This window comes from Monodelphis domestica, chromosome 6 (assembly GCF_027887165.1).
Source record: "Monodelphis domestica isolate mMonDom1 chromosome 6, mMonDom1.pri, whole genome shotgun sequence".
Lineage (NCBI taxonomy): Eukaryota > Metazoa > Chordata > Mammalia > Didelphimorphia > Didelphidae > Monodelphis > Monodelphis domestica.
The window spans coordinates 17,110,197-17,125,431 of record NC_077232.1 but is presented as its reverse complement, the minus strand read 5'-3'; positions in this window follow the sequence as shown (position 1 = coordinate 17,125,431).

Below are 15,235 nucleotides of genomic sequence, written 5' to 3'. Positions count from 1 at the left end.
TGAGGTAAATCTGAAATGAAACCAGGAAAAGAAATTAGACAATACTTAACTGTGCCCAGTTTACCCATTCCTCTATGACTCCCACACCTAGAATGCTCCAGATTCCTTAAGAATTAAAGTTGAAGATGACACAGAAGATCAGAAAGGGCAGACTCCTCCTCCTTGGCCTATGGGATATTTGACTGGATCAAGGTCACACAGTTCATAAATATTACTATATGGATTGGGAAATTAACTATGGACTTTCCAAGAAAGAGTATAAACATGGGTTAAAATGATACTTTCTTTTATTAGGTCCCAGTGGTTTTGTTACTCAGATGCTGCTTTCTTTGCACATAAAACATGTCCTCAGACCAGTTATATGCACCTTTGTCATACCCTGAAGGTGCAACTGGGATAAATCTGATTTCTCTAATTGCATCTCAGGAAATTCAAAGAAAAGATTTCTTCCTTCTTTATATCAGAGATCCCTGGGTCTAGCTGATGACTCTAGCTCAACAAACTATTCTTGGGTCAGTGAAGCAGGATGAGAAAAATGATTCTGGAATTACAAGAGTCAAACTGCCAAACAGATTAGAGAACTCATAAGCACTAGATTTGTTAATGGGTTCTCCTACTAATTCAATCTATGACATTGAGGAAACAATTTACTTGGAGTTTTCATCTGTCAAATAGGAGACTTGTGCTTCATAATCTCTAAGATTTCTAATAAGCAAATTAAGATAAAAATGTATGCCAGTTCTCATATTCAGCATCTTTCTTTCTGGTATTTAGAAAATAATAATATCTTTTAGCCTTTATTTTTTTTTCAATTTAAAAATAAATCCTTTGGGCTCCATGGCTTCCAAGTTTCACTTCCAACATTCAAAATATAATTATAATTTCTCAATGACTCATTCCCAACTGCTTCCCATTCACTACTTACTCAGCATTTGTTTCATTATTTTAAATACAGTGTTTAGGCAAAGCAAAAACCCTACACTAGGGAAAATAAAATGAATTATATCCCCATCTACAAATTAGTGATACTGCATTGATGCATTAATTTGGAGAATACCTGGAAATATTTTCCAGCACCTGCAGTTGTGAGCATTATCACTCGATACATGCATGAGGAAAATAAAGGAGAAGATATTACTCATCATTTTGACTGTTAACAGGTTCTGTAAAAATGGAGAAAAAAACATAATGAGAGAGAGAGAGAGAGAGTGGGAGAGAGAGAGTGGGAGAGAGAGAGAGGGAGGGAGGGAGAGAGACAGAGAGAGAGAGGGAGAGAGAGACAGAAACAGAGAGAGAGAGGGAGGGATAGGGGGGAGGGAGAGAGAGTGGGAGAGAGAGAGGGAGAGAGAGAGAGAGAGAGAGAGAGAGAGAGAGAGAGAGAGAGAGAGAGAGAGAGAGAGAGAGAGAGAGAGAGAGAACACACAACCATTTCTGGCATGGTTCTCATAATAGCTAAATCTATCACATTGAGGAAACCATTTACTTGGAGTTTTCATCTCTCAGTTTAGAGCTTTGTGAAACATAATTTCTAAGACTTCCAATAAGCAAAAAAGGTATTAAATATATGCCAGTTCTCACATTCAGCATTTTTCTGATATTTAGAAAAGGACAATATATTTTGTTCATTTTATTCAATTTAAAAAAGAAACCTTTGTGGTCTGTGGCTTCCAGCGTGGACATTTCCAAGTTTCAAAGGGTAATTATAACTTCTAAATGACACAATTTCCACCATTTCCCATTCACTACTTATTCAGAATTTCCTTCTACATTTACTAAATACTGTTTTACAGATACAAAAAGACTACAAAAGGGAAAATAAAATGAGTAATATCAGCATCTACAATTAGTGATGCTGCACTGATGCATTAATTTGTGGAAAACAAGGAAATGTTTTCCAACATTTTCCAGTTGTTATTATGATCATTGGATACATACATGGTTAAATAAATGAGAAAATATTACTCACCACTAAATTGACACTGAATCCTTTCAGCTAAATTGCTTCCAAGTGGGGCATTTGCAACTTTTGAAAGGTCATTTTAACTTCTTTTTTTTTAACCCTTACCTTACGTCTTGAAGTCAATACTGTGTATTGGCTCCAAGGCAGAGGAGTGGTAAGGGCTAGGCAATGGGGGTCAAGTGACTTGCCCAGGGTCACACAGCTGGGAAGTGTCTGAGGCCAGATTTGAACCTAGGGCCTCCCATCTCTAGGCCTGGCTCTCAATCCACTGAGCTACCCAGCTGCCCCCCATTCTAACTTCTTAATGACTCACTTCCTACTGCTTCCCATTCACTATTCATTCAGAATTTCCTTCTTTATTCATTAAATAGTGTTTTACCAAACCAAAAACACTAGACATTGTGATATAAAATGAATATTATCCCCTTCTACAAATTAATGATACTAAATATGTGAATTAGTTTGGGTAGCATTGTCATTGTTTTTATGTTAACTTGTCCTACCCATTAGCAATTGATGTTTTTCCATTTGTTTAGATCTAGTTTTAATTGTGTGGAAAGAGTTTTGTAGTTGCATTTACATAGTTACTTGTGTTTGTCTTGGCAAAGAAATTCCTAAGTATTTTTATAAGTGATTTTAAATGGAATTTCTCTTTCTAACACTTGATGCTGGCATGTTTTGGAGATCACATAGAAATGCTGATTATATATGTGGGTTTATTTTTTATCCTGCAACTTTGCTAAAGTTGTTGATTATTTCCACTAGCTTTTTAATTGATTTTCTAGGATTCTTTAAGTAAACCATCATATCATCCACAAAGAGTGATAGCTTAGTCTCCTCATTGCCTATTTTAATAACATCAATGTATTTTTCTTCTCTGATTGCTACTGCTACTATTTTGAGTACAATATTAAATAATAGAGGTGATAATGGGCATCCTTGTTTCACCCCTGATCTTATTGGGAAGGCTTCTAATTCATCACCATTGCAGATCATGCTTGTCAATGGTTTTAAATATATGGTGTTCATTATCTTTAGGAAAGGCACTTCTATTTCTACATTTTCTACTGTTTTCAATAACAACAAGTGTTGTATTTTTCAAAGGCTTTTTCTGTATCTATTGAGATAATAATGTGAGTTTTGTTGGTTAGTTGGTTGATATGGTCAATTATGTGGATAGTTTTCCTAATATTGAATCATCCTTGCATTCCTTGTATAAACCTCACCTGCATAGTGAATAACCCTCTTGATCACTTGCTTGAGTCTTTTTGCTAGTATTCTATTTAAGATTTTTGCATCTATGTTCGTTAAGGAGATTGATTTGTAGTTTTCGTTCTCTGTTATTTATCTGCCTGGCTTTGGAAACAGTACCATATTTGTTTCATAAAAGGAATTTGGTATAACTCCTTTTTTGTTTATTATGTCAAATAGTTTGTATAATATTGATTAGTTTTTCTTTGAATGTGTGATAGAATTCACTTGTGAATCCATCTGGCCCTGCGGATATTTTCTTACGAAGTTCTTTGATGGCTTATTCAACTTCTTCTGATGTGGGACTATTTAAATATTCTATTTCTTTTTCTGTTAATCTAAGCAACTTATATTTTTGGAACAATTCATATCACCTAGATTTCTGTATTGATTGCCATATAATTGGGCAAAATGGTTTTTAATGATTGCCTTAATTTCATCATTAGAGGTGAGGTCTCCCTTTTCATCTTTGATACTATTAATTTTGTTTTTCTACTTTCCTTTTTATTAGATTAAATAGTACTTTATTAATTTTATTTGTTTTTTTTAAAGTTCTAGCTCCTAGTCTTATTTATTAATTCAATAGTTCTATCATTTTTGATTTTACTAATTTCTCCTTTAATTTTAAAGATTTCTCATTTAGTTTTCATCTGGGGATTTTTAATTTGTTCTTTCTTGTTTTTAATTTGTATGCCCAATTCATTTGCCTCTGCCCTCCCTAATTTGTTAATTTATGCATTCAAGGATATAAATTTCCCAAAGTACTTCTTTAACTGTACCCCATAGATTTTGATAGGATGTCTGACCATTGTCATTCTCTTCAATGAAATTATTAGTTGTTTCTATGATTTGTTCTTTAAAGAATTTTGGAGGATCATATTATTTAATTTCCAATTGATTTTTGGTTTGCCTTTCCATGTACTCTTGCTAATTATTATTTTATTGCATTATGATATGAAAAGTTTGCATTTATTATTTCTGCTTTTTTGCATTTGTTTGCCATGTTTTTAGGCCCTTGTACATGGTCAATCTTTTTTAATGTAACATTGGCTGCTGAAAAGAAGGGGTATACCTTTTTGTTCTTGTCTATTTTTCTCCATGTGTCTATTAACTACAGTTTCTTCTAAGATTTCATTCACATTTGTTACCTCTTTCTCATTTATTTTTTGGTTTGTTTTATCTAGATCTGATAGAGGCAGGTTCAGGTTTCCCATTAGTATAGTTTTACTATCTATTTCCTTTTTAAGCTACAATTGTTTCTACTTGAAAAATTTGGGTGCTATAACATTTGGTACATACAAGTTGAGTCCTGATATTTCCTCATTCTCTATACTTCCTTTTATCAGGATGTAATTACCTTCCCTATCTCTTTAATCACATCTATTTTAACTTTGACTTTGTCAGATATCATGAGTGTGACTCTTGTCTTCTTTTTCTCAGTTGATGCCTCATGAATTTTACTACAGCCTCCTACCTTAATCTTGTGTGTGTCTACCTACTTCATGAGAGAGAGAGATCTTGTTAGTGTATGCATTTACATTAATAATTTAAAACATAGAGGATATTTCAATTACCACTTCTATCCCCCAAGTTTTCAAGCTGGTTGATGTCAAGGAATGATTAGAGGGCTAGGACTCATAAGAACTGGATTTGAAACCTTGTTCTCATACTAATTCACTGAATGTCTTTAAGGAAACCATTTTGTCATAGTTTTCATCTATAAGAGCCAAGGATTGTCCTACATAATCTCTAAAATTTCTTATAATCCAACACTGTACAAGTCTATGTTTATCTCTCACAATCTGTGTCTTTCTGTCATCTAAAAAATGGAAATATCTCTGAGCCTACAATTTCTCATCTGTAAATGAAACCTTTGAACTCCAAGGCTTCTAATAAGGAAACTTCCAACTTTCAGCTAGTCATTATAAGTTAATAATAACTTCCACTTAATGACTCAGTTCTTATTACTTCTCATTCACTACTTTTTCAAATTTTCTTTGGTTTTATTTCTTAAGAAAAGGTGTTTTGGTAAAACAAACACACTTCACAAGAGAAAATTAAATGGATACTATCTCCCCTTTACAAATTAGGAATACTCTATGATTTCATTTAATTGGGAAACTCTTGAACATTTTACTTCCCAGCATTCTCCAGTTACAAGCAGTGTAAAAATGGAGACTTTAATCCAGGACTTCAATCCCCAGAAATCCTTGCTCCACTTCCCCAGAATGCTTTGTAATATCACCAAATTCTCACCTGAGCCAAGATCCAGATGGGGTATTTAACCTGATTGGAAAGGTGTTTGGCCTCTCTTCTCTTCCTGTCTCCACTGGCAAGTAGACATGCCTCATGATGTGAGTGAAATTGAATTGGGCCTCTCGGCCCACCTGGCATGTACCTTTCTTACTTGTATTTTTCTTTAAATTCTCAACCTTAAATAAACATCTAAAAATATAATACTCCTTGCAGAGAGAAACTAATTTCTACCCTGCCTTTAGTCTCCCCTAAATTTTAATCTTCACAGCAGTATGACAAAATGCTGTAAAGATAATTTTAGGGTTGTGACTTAAAATCTAGATTTAATTGGCCTCCAGGGGAAATCCCAAATAAAATACCGAAGTCAGTCTGGAAATGTATGTTAATTTAATTAATATAGAGGTAAGGAATTTAAGGAGAAAGAGGGAAGAGGATATAGGATTTCTCCAGCCTGGCCTGTGCCAGGGGGAGTTTAAAATTCCCACCTCTAGGTCTCTGACAAAGATTAGAGGCTTCTAAGAGGATAAAGTTGGAAAAGTAAAGGAGGGAAACTCAGCCAGAAACTCACCACCAAACCAGACAATAGCTTGTAGCCATGCTTAGATGCCAAAAGGCCCAGCACACTGCTATCAGCCAACTCTCTGCCATAAAAAGTCCCGGGGAGAGGAAATGAGCCAATATATAGACCTTTCACTCTTGTGTCACCTCCTCTAAATGACCATTCTTTTTAGTTCTCATCTTCTTTGATTAGGTTATATCTTTAGAGTTACTTAACACTTCTTTGTTAAGTTAACCTTTTGTGATTAATTTTAACCTATTTTATAGTTACTTAACACTTTTTTGTATTAAGATCTTAAAATAGATTTAACTTAAAGTTCTAGCTTCACTATAAGGTAAGAATTAAGTTCCTTCATTGTTCAATCAGGAGATTACAACTTTATCTTCCCCTAAAGTACAGTCTAAGTAGGGTACAGTAATTTAGAGTTCCCAAGACATTCCTGATTTTGTTAAATTAAATATCTTCATTGTTACAATCAGGAAATAGCAAAATTCAATCTTCACAAGGCATATATTATGAAAATGAATGAGAAAATATTGCTAACAATATTTATCTTTAAGATTCTTTGTAAAATGATGAGGGAGAAACAGGATGAATGAAAAAAGAGAGAAGCTCATCAGTAGATATATTTACATTAACAATTTAACACTTAGAGAATGTCTCAATTGACACTTCTTTTCCCCTAGGTATTCAAGCTGGTTGAGGTCAAGTAATGATTACTAGACTGAGACTTCAAAGAACTAAATTTTTAGCCTGGTTCACATTCTAATTCACCCTCTCACCTTGAGGAAACCATTTTCTCAGAGCTTTCACCTGTAAATTAGAGACTCATGCTACATAATCTCTAAGATTTCCAATAAACAAATAAGGTACAAATATATGCCAGCTCTCAGACTCAACATCTTTCAGACATTTAGAAAATGACTATATCTTTTAGTCTTTATTTTTTCAGCTTGAAAATTAAACCTTTAAACTCCATGGCTTCCAAGGGGAGCACTTCCACCTTTCCATTGAATATTTGAAGGCAACACTAGCTTTTACTGAATGACTCAATGCTTCTTTTTCACTAGGCTTCCCCAAATTTCCTTTGTTTTATTTCTTAAGAAAGAGTGGTTTGGAAAATGAAAACATTTCTCATGAAAAATCCAAACTGATAATATCTCATCTTTACAAAATTGGGAAGCTGGGTGGATACACTGATTTGAGGAAATTCTGATAAATTTAATTCCCATTATCTACTTGTATGTAGTATCACTATATATGTATATACAGATAATGAACAAGAAAACATTACTCACCAAATTTATCTTTATGATAGAATTTAAAATTTGAAAAATGCAGAAAGGAAAATGGGAAAAGAGATAGATAAAGAGGAGAGAGAAAGAGAGAGAGGGGGGGATGGAGGGAGAGAGAGAGGGAAGGAGAGAGAGATCATCTACACATCTATATAGAATATCCATTTGCAACAAGGAGGATGCCTCTTCTCTTCTATCAAGTGTTCAGACTTGTTAATTTCAAGTAATGACCACAGGACTAAAAGTCAAAAGGACTAGATTTTCTCAGTTTCTCCATTTGTCAAATGAGAGGGTTGAATGAAATTATCTCTAAGGTTCCTTACAATCTAACAATGTATGCATCTATCCAAACTCAGCACTCAATATCTTTATGATATTTAAAAGTGATAAAATCAATGAACTACTATTTTCTCATCCGTAAAATAAAACCATTTGACTACATGGCCTCAAAGGACACTTGGACTTTCAAAAGATAAATTTAATGTAATATCCATTTCCACTAAATAGTTCATTCCTTCCTGCATTCCTTTGTTTTCGTTTTTCAAATTTGAATTATTTTTTCAATTTCCAATTAAAGAAATATTCTCTTGCCAAAAGAAATGCTTCACAGGAAAAAATTATACTGCTAATGTCTCTCTTGTACCAATTAGGGAAACCCAATGAATTCATTGATTTGAAGAACTCTAAATTAACTGAGTACACAATATTATCAAGTGGTATATTTAATCACTTTTTATATATATTGGGGACATGAACAAGAGAATAATTCTTACCATGTTGATTTTCAAGAAGAGCTGTAAAAAAGAGAAAAAATGGCATGAGAAAGAAAGGAAAAGAAAACATAAGTTCATATATTTAGGTTATTTAGTTACACTATGGTAGGTGTCTCATTAGACATTTATATTCTTACAAGGATTCTACCCTGTTGAAGTAGAGGAATGAACAGTGGCCTGGGAGGCACCAGGGAGGCACTGAGGCACCTATCTTGTGAGCCAGAGAACTTCTACCTCATTAAACCAGGATCAGTAATGTGGAAATTATTTTTCTTTTTTTAACATTTTTATATCTTATACATTTATTTTGATAAGCAGATAGGTAGAAAGGAAGTTCAATTTTAGATTTGTCACTGAATCAGTTTGTGCTAATGTTCACACTTGATTTTTATATTTGGGTTTTAAAATCTGGTTTGGTTTCTCACCTTTGAATCATGTTGTGATTGTGCACCAGTGTGTCTGTATTTGTTAAGGTGTTTTGTTACATTTTGATATTGCACTACTCATTTGTATGTAAAACAAAAAGGAGAAGATGTAGCAGTCCAGCCCATAGGTATTATGGAGAGATAAGGATTGTGAATGGGCACATGGCCATTCTGCGCATGGCAATGAACTCTGTTCCCAGCCTGGCTGGAGTTAGGGCCCGAAACCCTGCTCCCTTTGTCTCACTCACCAGAGGATAAAAACTCCACCTTCACCTTATCGTAATTTGCAATTATCCAATGGCAATACACTATGTAACTCATCAATATGTATTGAGGCATCATGTAACTTACCAATATGTATTGAGTTCATTTGCATATCAAAGAGAATAAATTGGAAGCCTTGGTCAGCTCCTCTTTCTTCTTGGATGAGCTTACAGGTTTGCTACACTCTGTATTTCCACCTTTCTCTCTCCCCTCTATCTCTACCTGAGGCCTGGCCTTTGGCCAGGTGTCTTTCTTTTCCAAAGCTAATACCTAACATTCTCTAATTCCTTCAGTCTGTATTCATTCTCCCAGCTGAGCTATATCATCCTCTGACCAGTGCAGTGTTAAATGGGGATCTCTGGACGGAATATAGCCTTTCAGTGATGTCCATTGATCAGAGTATGGCTGTGGCTCCAAAATATTAATAATAATTGATTACTGACTCATTATTAACATCTCAAAGGTTAGCTCCTTCACGCCCTTCATGAGATCCAAAACTTCTATCTTATTTCTATTTTCCTACCATAAAGCTTCTCACTAGTGAAAGGCTTTAATATTTCTTTTTATCAGTTCCCAGAAGGTAGATACTGAAAAGTTATTCTTCATGTATTAATTGAATAACTACATATAATATTGTCTTGTTTCAATTTGAATCTCTCTTCATTATTTCATGTATTTCTTTCTATGTTCTCTTAATTAACCTAATCATTATTTCTCACAGTACAGTAATATTCCATCACAATTTCATATACCACAACTTGTTAATCATTTCCCAATTGATGGACATCCCCTCAATTTACAGTTCTTTGCCACTGCAAAAAGAATTAATATAAATATTTTTCTATATATAGATTATTTTCCTTTTTCTCTGATCTCCTTGGGAAAAAGAGAGTGATTTTGTTAGGTCACAAAAATTATCACAAAAATGTAGATTTATACTTTTTTGAAATACAAGTTTAATATAATATCTTACAACTCTTTGAGCATGTCTGTTCTGTTCCACTCATCTATATTTCTATTTATTATCCAGAACCAGATGACTTTTATAATTACTACTTAATATTACAATTTAAAATCTGGTACTACTAGATTTTCTGACTTTTTGTTTTTCATTAACTCCTTTGTCATGATCTTTTGTTCTTCAAAATGATTTTTGTTATTTTTCCAGTTTGATAATTTTTTTGTAATTTAATTAGAATTCCATTGCCTACATAGATTATTTTAAATAAGACTGTCATTTTAATTATATTGACTTTGCCTACCTATGAACATTTAATATTTCTTCAATTACTTAAATATGACTTTATTTTGTAAAAAGTTTTTATAGCTGAAAAGTTCTACATGATCTTTTATAGATATATATAGGATGAAATGAGCAGAACTAAAATACTTACACAGTATCAGCAATATTGTACATTGATCAACTATGAAAGACTTAGCCACTCTCTGCAATACAATAATCCAGGACAGTTCTGAAGGACTTATGACAAAGAATGCTCTCTACCTCTAGAGAAAGAACTGTTGGAGAAGAATGCAGATCAAAGCATAGTATTTCTACAGTATTTCATTTATGGGTTTATTGTAGGATTTTAGTTTTAAATGAATATTCTATTATAACAATGGCCAATATAAAAGTATGTTTTCCATGATAATACATGTAAACCTCAGATCAAATTGCTTATCATCTCCTTAAGGTGAAAGAGAGGGAAGGGCAGAGACTATTTGGATCTTATAATTTTGCAAAACCTATATTAAAAATTGTTATTACATTTAATTGGGATAATAAAATGTCTTTGAATAAAAAGTGTTTTATAATTATATTTGTATATTTCTTGGGCTTTCTTTGGCAGGTATATTGTAAGGTATTTTATTCTGTATATGGTTATTTTAAGTGGGGCATCTCTTTCTGTCTCTTCTTGAAGGTCATTATTATTGATATACAAAAATGCTGGTAATTTACATTGGTCAATTTTATGTCTTGTTATTTTTGACGAAATTATTGATACTGTCAACCAAGTTTAATTCATGTAAAAAATTGTCCACACATTCTGCCTGCAAAAGAGATAGTATTATTATCTATTTGCCTATTCAGATTCTTTCATTTACTTTTTCTTCTCTAATTTCTATTGTAAGCATTTGTAATAAAATATTATATAATATTAGTGATAATGGGCAATCTCACTTTACACCTCATTTATTTAGAAAACTTATAGCTCATCTGCATCACAAATAAAACACACTGATTGTTTTAGTTAGAGGCTTCTTAACCTTTTTTTTTTTAATTCATTTATACCTATGGTTTCCAGTATTTTTAAAAGGAATGGGTGTTCTTTTTGTCAAAGACTTTTTTTGCAACTATTGACCTAACTATGATTTTTGTTACTTTTGTTATTGACATAATCAATTATGCTAATAGCTTTACTTATATTAAACTATTTCTGCATTCCTGGTATGAATCCTGTTTAGTACCAATGTATAATTTTTCTTATATATGGTTGTAGGCTCTATTTTATTTTGAATTTTTCCACCCTTATTCATTAATTAAATTCATATATGAATTTCTGTCTCTTCCTTTTCTCTTCCTAGTTGAGGTATCCACAACCATATTTGGTTCATAAAAGCACTGTAGTAGAACTCCTTATTTACCTAGTATTTCAAATCATTTATATAATATTTAAATTAGTTGATCTTTAAATGTAGTTAGAATTCACTTATAAGTGCAACGGATCCAGATGCTTTATTCTTAGAAAGTTCTTTTATGGCCTGCTCAAATTCTTTTTAAAAATAGCTTCATTTATTTAATTTCTTGCTGTTTGCTCAATTAAATTCATAAAAATTATTTCATTAAACTAGAAAAATCACAAAAATATTCATTTGGAATAAAGGTAAGGAATGACAAAGTAATTAATAGAAAAATGTATAAAGGACACAGATTTGTTATTATATTATAAAGTAGTGATTATCAGTGTTATCTGTTATTGGCTAAGAAATAGTAAAAATAGATCAGTGGAATAGGACAGACTTGTAAGAAACAGTAAAAAAGAAAGATCCAAGATTTTGGAGAAAGAATTCACTACCTAATACAAAAAATTATTGAGAAAACAGGAATGTAGTCTGGTAGAAACTAGATATAGAACATTGTCTTATACCATTTAGGAAGATAAGTTTAAAATGGTTATATGATATAGGCATAAATCAGGAGTAAAATAGGACAGGGAACATAATATCAGCTGGATTTATGTTTAGGAGATGAATTTATAAATAAACAAGGGATAAAAAGCATTGTGATATATAAAATGGATAATTTTTAATATATTAAATTGAAGAGTTTTCATGCATATAAAATGAATGTTGTCAAGATAAGAAGGAAACTAGGAAGTTAGTAGGAAGTGGAGGGGAATGAAATACAGTGTTTCAGATAGGAATCTCATATCTAATAGAGAGAGAGAACTTTGTACAATTTATAAGAATATGAGCCATTTCCAATTTGATAAATGGTCAGAGATATAAACAAAGTTTTTGGATGAGGAAAATAAAAATGAATATAAATAAATGAAAAAGTATTCTGTCATTGATAAAAGAAATTCAAATCAAAACAACTCTGAGATACTGTCTCACACTTGTTGAATTGATTAAATGATTAAATGGCATAAGTGATTAAAATTGCAAAAAGGCAAAAAAAAAATATGTTGGAGGGATTGTGGGATAATGGGGAACCTAATACATTGTAAGTGGAACAATGAACTAACAGATCCTGTCATTTCAGAGAGCAATTTGGAATTATGCTCAAAGTTTTATATAACTGTGCATATTTATTTACTTGGTAATATCACTATTAGGGTTATTTCCTAAATTGAGCAGAAAAACAGAAAAATGAACTCTACGTTCTAAAATAGTTATAGCAACTCTCTGTGTGGTGGCAAAGAACTGAATGAAAAGGATGATTCATTTGGGGAATGACTAAAGAAGTTGAGGCATTTGTTTGTGTTAGGATACTATTGTGCTGGTAAGGAAGGATGAACAAATTAATTTCATGAAAAAATGTTAAGAACTACATGAAATAATGAAGAATGAAATGGGCAGAACCAAGGGAACATATATACAGCAATGGAAAATACTGTTTGAATAATGACTTGATCTCCAAAAAGAAGAACTGCTAAATTAAAAGAAGACATAGTTTTATTTTTTTTAACCCTTACCTTCTGTCTTGGAGTCAATACTGTGTATTGGCTCCAAGGCAGAAGAGGAGTAAAGGCTAGGCAATGGAGGTTGAGTGACTTGCCCAGGGTCACACAGCTGGGAAGTGTCTGAGGACAGATTTGAACCTAGGACCTCCCATATCTAGGCCTGGCTCTCAATACACTGAGCTGCCCAGCTGCCCCCCAAGACAGAGTTTTATCACACACACACACACACACACACACACACACACAAACCACATATATTTGTTAAAAGATAATTTCTCTCATGAGAATAAGAGAGGAAATTTGGAAAGGTTAACTGGACATTTCACTGTAATAACAAATAAATAATTTTGAAATTAAAAAATAAAATTGGTTCATTTAGATATTCTAATTCCTCCTCTCCTAGTCCAATTTTATATTTTTGCAGGTATTCTTACATTGTTAAATTTGTAGACTTTTAATTCTACAAAGTAACAACTAGTAATTATATCAGTTTCATTTTCATTGGTGCTTTATTCACCCTTTTTATTTTTAATGCTAATAATTAGGTTTTCTTCTCTTTCTACACTATTTTAACCAATTGTCTAATCTATTTTGTTTATTTTTTAATAAAACTAACCTTAGATTAATTTTAGTGGTTTTTTCACATTCACTTTTATAGAGTTTGCCTTTGGTTTTTAGGAATTCCAATTTGGTATTTAGTTGTGGACTTTTATTTATTTTTTAAATTTGATTTCCTGTTCATAGATCTATTTTTTCTCAACTTTATAGATTATATATAAAAATATAGATATTTTTCTCAACTATATATAAAAAGCATTTTAAAACTTTTTCTTCAATTTTAGAATCTTTACTAAGTCATTGTTCTAAGGGGGAAAAGCAGTAAGAACTAAGCAATTGGGTTCAAGAGACTTGTACAGGGTAACATAGCTAGTATGTACCTGAGACCAGATTTGAATGCAGTAACTCTTGTCTCCAGGCCTGACTATCTATCCATTGAGGTACCTATCTGACCTTTGATATAAGCATTTGGAAATATAAATGTCCTTCTTATTACTGCTTTTGCTGGACCTCATAGGTTTTGGCATGTTACTAGCTTTCAATTTAAAATTCTAAGATAATACCAACTTCCACTAAATACCACATTCCTAAATGCTTCTCATTCACTAAAAGTTTTTAAATTCTCATTATTCTTTCAATTTTATAACTAAGAAAAAGTATTTTTAAAGAACAAACATCATAGGAAGAATCCAAACTACTTATATTTCTTCCCTACAAATCATGGAGATGAGATGGGTACAATGATTTGGGAAACTCCTCATCGATTTATTTCCCCATATTCTCAACTGAATGTAGCATAACTCTATAAACATCTTTGAAAAATGTACAATAACATATTATTCACCACCTTGATTTTCAAATTTGTCTGTAAGAGAGAGAGACAGGGAAAGAAAGAGTTTGACAGAGAGACAGTGAGACAGTCAGAGACAGAGACAGAAAGAGACAAAGAGAAGGATCATCACTATGTCTATTTAGATTCTCCATTTAAAGTATGGACGTTGTCTCATTTGACACATAATCTCCCAAATATTCAGGTTTGTTGATGTCTAGGATGTCTTGTAAACTTTGAAATTTCTCAGACTTGTGAATTTCCCCATTGGGAAATTCTTAATTGGAACAAATTCCCTACTGAGAAACATTCCCCCATTTTGATGTGAGAACTCACCAGGATCAGAAATGGAAGGACCTCTACTCCAACCATACTTAAGACTGCTTTAGGAGAGAAAACTCCTTGCTAAACAATGAAAGTACTTTGACCCATGCTTATAATAAGGCAAGGAGTTCTTTGAGCCAGGCCTGTTTTTAGAATTGATACAATGGGATGCTAGGTACCTAAAAGGGTCGGGCAAGTTTTCTCTTAATGAGATTAGTTGACTCAGCTGTGTTTTCTCTGGTTTAGATTTACTGAGGAGATTAGTTGACACAGCAGCATTTTTTTCTGATTCAGACTTACTGAGGAGATTAGTCGACAGAGCAGGAATTCAGATGGGCAGTCCTTTGGGAAATGTCTACAGTGATTGGTAGATGTAAGGACTTAGGGGAGGTAACATAGGAGAAAAACCCCTATATAAGAAAAAGCAGAATCTCTTGAGGAGATCCTTTTGGAGAAATCCTTTTGGAGGATCTCTGATGAGGATCACTTAGGAAGAATCTCTTGAGAGAGGCTCTGGAGAAGGGAAGCTCTTGGAGAACAATCTCTAAGGAGGT